Source organism: Bidens hawaiensis, unplaced genomic scaffold (assembly GCF_021521415.1).
Source record: "Bidens hawaiensis isolate Kalapana, Puna unplaced genomic scaffold, B.hawaiensis_p1.1 tig00028645_1, whole genome shotgun sequence".
NCBI lineage: Eukaryota > Viridiplantae > Streptophyta > Magnoliopsida > Asterales > Asteraceae > Bidens > Bidens hawaiensis.
The window spans coordinates 208,054-215,100 of NW_027494693.1; the positions used below are offsets into that span (position 1 = coordinate 208,054).

Genomic DNA, 7,047 nt, shown 5'->3' on the forward strand with positions numbered 1-7,047 from the left:
TTCGCTTCTGGTCTAACGTTAAAAAATGGATCTGGTTAGCGAAATTGATGGAAATGACAAGATTTGTAAAACCACAAGGGTTTAGCAAAAAAAAAAACGAAGAAAAAAAAATACTTTTTGATTAAACCGGCAAATGCGACCAAACCTTGGAGGATTTTAACTATTTACTAGTTTTTAAACAGGTTGACAAGGTAATGTTACTACAAGTGTACAACCCCAACAGTCCTTTTTAGTTAAACAAAATGTTTTAATTCAAATAGGATATTCACAAAAATCCTAATTATTTTTGTGTTGTGTGTTGATCTCTCCCTAACCAATATAGGTTCTCTTAGTTTGTTATATATATTATTCTTAAAAAATTAACTACTATTTCAACTTATTCTTGTTTGAGCAGGCTGCTATCAGTATTGATGAAAGCCCACACCCAAAAGAATATTGGCAGGGCTCCTTAGTTCGAAGGGGTACTTTGGTGTCACCTCAGCCCCTAAAGAAAAGCCATTGTCATACATTGTTAAAGGCAAGATACCACAAATCATCAATCCATAATGAACTTGAACCAAGACCTAATGCTTTAAGTCACAACAACGATCGTATGAATCCCGATGGCGGCAAGGATTTTGAACCAAGACCAAACCTCTCGGTTTATGATAATGATATAGGTCTTAAAGATAAAAAGGATGTTGACGAAGAGTTTTAGCTAGCTAAGGCCATACATATCCTTTATGATAATGATAGGGGTTTAAAAAGTGAAAAGAACGTTAGTGAAGAGTTTGAGCCAAGGCCAAACATTATGGTTTATGATAATGATACAAGTTTAAAAGGTAAAAAGAGCGTTAATGAAGAGTTTGAGCCCAGGCCAAACATTTCAGTTTATGATAATGCCACAGGTTTAAAAGGTAAAAAGAACCTTGATGGAGAACTTGAGCCACGACCAAACATTTCGGTTTATGATAATAATATTAGTTTAAGAGGTAAAAAGAACGTTAATGAAGAGTTTGAGTCAAGAGCAAACATTTCAGTTTATGATAATGACACAGGTTTAAAAGATAAAAAGAACCTTGATGAAGAATTTGAGCCACGGCCAAACATTTCGGTTTATGATTATCATAATATTAGTTTAAGAGGTAAAAAGAACGTTAATGAAGAGTTTTAGCCAAGGCCAAACATTTCAATTTATGATAATGATACGGGTTTAAAAGGTAAAAAGAGCGTTGATGAAGAGTTTGAGCCAATGCCAAACATTTCCGTTTATGATAATGATACAGGTTTAAAAGGTAAAAAGAGCGTTGATGATGAGTTTGAGCCAAGGCCAAACATCTCGGTTTATGATAAAGATATGCGCTTAAAAGGTAAAAGAACATCTGAAGAAGTCTTTGAACCTAGGCCAAATATCTCAGTCTATGATAGCAATGCATATTTAGAAGGAAATAAGACATTTGACCAAGATTTTTAACCGAAGCCAAACATTTCAGTTTATGAGAGTTAACTAAACGTATCATTGTCATGAATTGCAATATGAACATCTGATAAAGTACTATTGGAAGTGTGTGTTCAGTTCAAAGTTAAAATAAGTGCCTCCCATGACCTGGACACTTGGAGTCTCACATTTGAATTTGGAGATGGGATGTCTAATTTGTAAAAGTTTATTTGATTCTGACAGTATGTTTTGTTTATATGAAATGCATAGATGGTTTATCTTATAAATCATTTCTAAATGTCGACTTTAGTATTTCAATCAATCAATCATATAAATTGAGGTCCTTCTAATAGTAAAGCTATAAGCAATGTCTTGGGAGGGTAGGATGTAGCCACACCGTACCTCTATTCAAAGGGATAGAGAGGTGACTTTCAGAGAGACCCTCAGCTCTAAAAAATAAAAAATAAATAGACGTATGTATGAGGGACTATAAGAGGAAGTCAAAGTTTAACAGTAATATTAATAATAATTGCACTTAGTAGAAATAATAATACTAATACATAAACAAATAAAAATAATCTTATATATATAAACAAAACATTTAAAAGCTCTCTGGTTGCTCCCTACATTCTCTCAATCCACCAGATTGCTTTATTTGTAAATGGAGGCTTCTCATGCATTTGACCTGAATTCATGGGTATGGGTCTCACCAAACCCAGATAATCCTTAAACGGGGTATAACATTTCATTAAATTAAAATTAATATTACCAAATATTTGATATGAAATTCCTATAAAATAAAGATATACTAAGAATTAATATATGATTTTTTTAAATATATTATTTATAATTAAGAAAAAAAAATATAGTTGTAAGGCCCCATTACCGGTGCTCTACACTGGACGTTGGATTTACTCATAAACACTGTTAGCGCACGGCTTTGCGTCTCGAGTGTTTGTATTTATTGTTTTGTCTTTATTATAATTATATTGAAAAGGTTATTATTATTTAAGTCTAGTTCGTTAAGGTCAGTCTAGTTCGTTAAGGGTGTTTAACGAACTAGACAGTTAAGTTATTGTTCCTTTCATTCGTTAAGGATGTTTAACGAATGGGATGTAGTTCGTTAAGTTATTTGTTTGTGATATGTAATGTAACGAAGTGGAGTCTAATTCATTATGGAATGTGTAACGAATTAGATCCATCTTCTTTAAATAGAGGTTTATACCTCAGAGTAATTTAAGTTTTGGGATTAAAGTAACAATACTCTGTCTAATTCTCTCTGGATCAAAACTTCGCTTAATCTATTACATAATACACATAATACAAATAATATATATATATATATATATATATATATATATATATATATATATATATAACTAATATCAATTAAGAGTAATCAATGAACTAGATCTGTGTTTAATAGTATTAGATCTTAGATCTGAGGTTCTATCAAGTGGTATCAGAGCTTTCAGTGGTCGAATTGCTCTTGATTTGATGTTATTTGATTGATAATTGAAGTGATTTTCAATTGCTTTTGATTTTATTTAGTTTATAATGAATTCAATCGAATTAGCTGTTGATTTGGTTAATTATGGATGAATTGAGGTGGATTTGTGTTCGGTAAGGTATAAGGATAGTGTGTGTGATTAGAATTGAGAATTGGTATGGTTTTGAATCGAGTTGGATTTGGATTGAGTTGTACGGAACAGAGGTTGGTTTTTGGTTAAGTTGTGTTCGGAATTGGTTAAATTAGTGTACGAGATATTGCGATTTGGATTCGTAATGTGTATACGAGTAATTTGAGCTATTGGTTGGACGATTTAGTTTAGTTTAACTTAAGGGGGAACAAATGTATGACTAACAGCGGATTTTGATCAACTCAGTAGTTTAAGTTTGTATGAGGTACAACAGTGATCAAGTTTAATGACTTTGGGTTTGCTCTAAAAGCGAATGAAATATTCATGCATATGAATACGCAGATGGTTAAGCCGCATAAAGACTCATAATATCCAGAACCTAACGCATGTTATTTACTTTATTTTATTTTTGGTGATAAAAAAAATATAAGGCTTGAGTATGATAGGCTTTTCACATTTCTGCCATACTTACCGAGATTTTTGTTAGAGACCAACACCTATTTAAATTTGGCATTTCTTTATGTGTATATCACATACTTTACTCTAACACCTTGTTTAAGACCTATCAATGCACGAATGCAATTAAGCACTCAGTCTTTTAAGCTTATTTCTTTCGAGATATGGGACCGGTGATCAATGTACTATCATTTTCTCATTTTGCTTCAAAACTCAATTTTGAGGAGCATAAAAAAATAAAAATTCAATCGCCCCAGTCATTTCAGTCAATAGATTAGTGGCTATCCTATTAATCTACAAGTAGATAACAGGACCAAAACATGCAAGCATGTTCCACAAACTTCAATAACTGACATACTTTTCAGTGAGAGAGTAAAGTAAAACGCATAATAATCGCCCCAACTACATTCCATTGTCAGGTAAATGGCTATCCTGAATTTTTACAAGTAAACATCAGGACCAAACATATACACGTATATGTCCTTCAAATGTAAGTAATTGACATAATTTTCAGCAAAACTATGCAAAAATCTTTTTGGATTTTCTCTTTACATACATAAAACACAATCTTTTTGTCTTTTTCGAGTTTTATAAAACATAATAAAACTTCACAATCTTTTTGTTTTTTTTTCGGATTTTTCTATGCAAACTGAAAAACACAATATTTTTGGTTTTCAAAATTTTTAATGTTTTTGGATTTTCAGAATATTTTAAATAAGAAAATACAATATTTTTGACTTTTTCAAATTTTTCAATGTTTCCGGGTTTTATCTATACAAACTAAAAGCACAATATTTTTGTATTTTCTATTTCACCCCCAAAATCCAAAATAAAATAAAATAAAAGAAAAATAAACCAAAAATAAAGATAATTATCCTTGTTTCAGGATATCAGCAAGGGTTTTTAATCCATTTAAACCAACCAAAAATTTAAAACGAGTTTTGTCAAATGCCTTGGTAAATAGATAGGCTTTCTGAAAATCGGTATGTACTTTCTCAAGATCAATTAACTTCTTTTCAAAACAATCCCTAATGAAATGATATCGAATTTCGATATGTGTCATTTTAGAGTGTTGTACGGGATTTTTGGTGATGCTAATGGCAGCAAAGTTATCAATTAAAATTGGAGTAGTAAGAAACTTCAAATCGTAGTCGCGTAGATGTTGTTGGATCCATAAAACCTGTGAACAGCAACTTGAGGCTGCCACATATTCTTCCTCAGCTGTTGAAGTGGAGACCATTGTCTGCTTATTCCACTGTCAGGAAAAAGCCGGCTTCCTAAGAATTGACATCATGCTGTAGTCGATTTGAAATTAATCTTGCATCCTCCATAGTCTGAATCAAGAAAATGCGGTGAGTTCAAAGTTATCATCTTTGGGGTACCATAACCCGATGTTAGGATTACCCCTTAGACATTGAAGAATACGCTTAACCGTTGCAAGGTGAGTCACTCGAGGACTTGCTTGGTACCTAGCATATAAATAAACTACAAACATTATGTTAGGTTGAGAAGTAGTAAGATACATTAAGGAACCAATCGTAGCTCGATAAAGGTTAGGATCAACGGTATCCTCCGATTCATCCGGATAAATTGTGACCCAAGGGGAGAGGAGTTGAAGGAATTTTTCCGGCAGTTATCTTGAATCGGCTCAAGACATCGTTCATGTACTTAGTCTGGTGAATGAAGACTCCTTTCTCAGACTGATGAACCTGCAACCCTAAAAAGATGTTCATCTCTCATCGAGCTCATTTCGAACTTTGTTTGCATAGACTTCTCGAACTCCTTACATAACTTGTCATTTGTTGACCCAAAGATAATGTCGTCGACATATATCTGAACGAGGAGAAGATCATCACCAATATTCTTATAAAATAAAGTGCAGTCGACAGTCCCTCGCTTGAAGCCGTTATCAGTTAGATGGTCAGCAAGCGTGCCATACCAAGCTCTCGGGGCTTGATGTAGACCATACAGGGCCTTGTTTAAGCGGTAAACTCGGTCCGGAGAATCAGGGTCTTTAAATCCAGGAGGCTTTAAAACAAACACTTCCTCGTGTAATTTTCCTTTGAGAAAAGCACTTTTCACATCCATTTGATAGAATTTAATATTCTTGTACGTTGCATAAGCCAGATAATTCGTATAGTTTCCAATCTTGCAACCGGAGCATATACCTCAGTGTAGTCTATACCCTCTTGCTGATAGAAACCTTGCACCACTAGCCATGCTTTGTTTCTCACGATCACCCCACGATCATCCTTTTTACATTTAAATACCCATTTAGTCGCAATAGGCTTTTTGACTCTAGCAGGTTTATCGATAAGATCCCATACACCCAGTCGGTTAAACTATTGAAATTCCTCTTGCATTACTTCTACCCAAGAAGTATCTTCAAGTGCCATACGAGTCGTTGTTGGCTCTACTTGGGATAGAAAGCAAGTGTATTTGGCAAGATTTAAAATTCCAGAGGAATGTAAATCCGCATAAGCAGACAATACATTATTCTCATTTGAAGAAGAAACTTGATGACGTGTTTGCACACCCACATCAAGTTCCCCAATGATGTTGTCCTTTGGATGATAATTATGAATCCGAAGAGTTGGATTCTCAGGAAAATAACATTGTCTGTTAGATTAGTGAGATTCTCCTCAGCATCATGAGACGATTCACCAATCTCATGTGTTTTAGGAAAGGGATCAGAGGAAGAATCAACAAAGTGACCATCATCAGATGAAATTGAAATCACATCAGGTGTATCAGGAAGATCATCTTGTGAAGCATCAGTATAAAAAGAACTAGAAGATCTCGGAGGTAAGAATTGATCTTCTAAATACGCACGAACCAAATTATCATCCAGTTGATCCTCCATTTGTGTAAAAGAATTAAATAAACTCTCATAATCAAACATCCAATCAGGACCTTTTCCTTGGGAAGGTGTTGTGTATCTTTGACAATCAACATGGTACCACTCCTCTACACAACCCGAGGTAAAGTTAAATACTCTCTCCTTAGGTAATGCGTAACCCCAAGAAATAACCTTCAATAGCTTTTTCTTTGAATTTTCCCGCATCTTTCTTCAACATAGTACAAGGACAACCAAATGGTTCCAAGTACTTTAAATTAGGTTTTCTCTTGTTCAGAAGCTCATAACTCGTCTTTTGAAGCTTCTTCATAGTCAAAACACGATTCAGCGTATAGCTAGCAGTATTCACAGCCTCGTTCCAGAATTAAACAGGAAGCTTAGAATCTATAAGCATAGTTCTTGCTGCTTCAATCAATGTTCTGTTTTTCCTTTCAGCCACCCCATTCTTTTGTGGTACGTAAGGAGCACTATATTCATGATGAATTCCTTTTTGAATACAAAATAAATCCAACACATTGTTCTTATACTCAGTACCATTATCACTTCAAATCCGTCTCACTTTCAGTTTGTATTGTGATTCGATATTAGTGATTAAGTTTTGAACCAGAATGGGTGTCTGATCTTTTGAACTCATAAATAAAACCCACGAATATCTTGAATAATCATAAGTGACGACT

At 33.9% G+C, this 7,047-nt stretch overlaps 1 long non-coding RNA gene across 1 annotated transcript; it reads left to right on the forward strand.

Moving 5' to 3' along the window:
- Positions 1 to 607: 607 nt before the first annotated feature.
- On the forward strand, positions 608 to 1,498 carry LOC143577490 (uncharacterized). The gene is made up of 3 exons (XR_013143119.1): positions 608 to 679; positions 770 to 832; positions 995 to 1,498. It is a non-coding gene; the product is annotated as an uncharacterized LOC143577490 (long non-coding RNA).
- Positions 1,499 to 7,047: the final 5,549 nt, after the last annotated feature.